Below are 1,840 nucleotides of genomic sequence, written 5' to 3' on the forward strand. Positions count from 1 at the left end.
TATTAAATAATCTGATGACAGAACTGTAAACAGAATAGCTGAAACTTTAACAAAATAAATAACTCAGTTACCTCTAATCATTAACCCATGTTTGTATAATTGAGTTAACTCTGTGTGTTGCAGCTAGCATACATAACACCTGACGTGGAAACTTTACTCGTGGATGCGGCCACAGAGCTACTAGAAAGACAGTCAAACCCGGTGCATTCCTCCATCTGGATGTGGTGCACTTTTGCTAAATGTTTAGACAAATTGCTCGTGTTACCGCCCTTACAGATGTAGCATTTCATTTCAGACGCCTACCCGTGCGGGTCCGTTATCTGCACGGGGTGGGCCCCTGCTGAAAAGGAAAACCCCCCCGTAGGACTTGATACGCCCCCTTGATAAATAAATGTCATTTTAATTAAACCAGCTGCAATGGATCATGGATCCACCAGGGGGAGCCGTGAAAAGCTGCAACACTGGAACTCATGTGAAATAAACAGAGCTAGATCTACAGGTGTCTTATATAGAGAACCGCAGTGACGCGTCGTAAAACCCGGAAGTAAGTTAGCATTTTTAGCACTTCCGGTTCCTTCCTGAACCGGAAGTGCTAAAAATGCTAACTTACTTCCGGGTTTTACGACGCGTCACTGCGGTTCTCTATATAAGACACCTGTAGATCTAGCTCTGTTNGTGTGCCTTGGCAGTCTCAGGTCTCTACTTTAAAGAGTCCTCTCCTGCTGATGTTCAGGTGTATATCAGTATGTAGTGTCTCTACTTTAAAGAGTCCTCTCCTGCTGATGTTCAGGTGTATATCAGTATGTAGTGTCTCTACTTTAAAGAGTCCTCTCCTGCTGATGTTCAGGTGTATATCAGTATGTAGTGTCTCTACTTTAAAGAGTCCTCTCCTGCTGATGTTCAGGTGTATATCAGTATGTAGTGTCTCTACTTTAAAGAGTCCTCTCCTGCTGATGTTCAGGTGTATATCAGTATGTAGTGTCTCTACTTTAAAGAGTCCTCTCCTGCTGATGTTCAGGTGTATATCAGTATGTAGTGTCTGTCTGAAACCAGAGCTGCTCTGATTGGTTAGCTAGCCAGCTTTGTTGTGATTGGTTATCCAGTTTAGAGACTGCACAGAAACCTTTAGAGAGAGCCTCTCTAATTCCTTTCTCTATATATTCTCTCCTCTCAGGGAAACCGCTCACCCCCCAGAGTTTGAGGCGAGGTTCAACAGTGAGTAAACGCCCAGTACACCCTGTTTGTCCTTCTGACTGTCTCTGTCTCTGTCTCTCTCTCTGTCTGTCTCTCTGTCTGTCTGTATGTCTCTCTCTCTCCCTGTCTGTGTCTCAGTGTCTCAGGAAGGGTCCTGTAACCTGTCTCTCTCTCTCTCTCTCTCCCCCTGTCTGTCTCTCAGTGTCTCAGGAAGGATCTTGTAACCTGTCTCACTTCACCCCCAACTCGTCTCTGGGCTTCGTTCAGGCGACTCCCTCCAGAGTTCTGCCGTCTCCCACCGTCAACACCAGAGAGGCCATGGGTGAGACGACGCTTCAGAATCACTCCTTTAGTTTAAAGTTTAGCATGAGAGGGAAACTCCTTCTGCTAAACAGTGACAGCAATAGGGATGGGTACCGGGGGCTGAATTATTAAAGACCGTGGTACCGTTAAGCTCCGACGTTATCGGTCTTTTTATCGGTACTGAAGACATGTCAAAATATACGTCTTATGTATTATTGCTACACAAACATCATATTGCAGTTTTAGTGTCGCCAACTCCGTTTCTAACACGCAAAAAGACTGCAGAATTCGTCTATGATTATTTTCGATCTTTCCAAGAGTCCTCTCCTGCTGATGTTCAGGT

Source organism: Notothenia coriiceps, unplaced genomic scaffold (genome assembly GCF_000735185.1).
Source record: "Notothenia coriiceps isolate Sejong01 unplaced genomic scaffold, NC01 NC01_scaffold00021011, whole genome shotgun sequence".
NCBI lineage: Eukaryota > Metazoa > Chordata > Actinopteri > Perciformes > Nototheniidae > Notothenia > Notothenia coriiceps.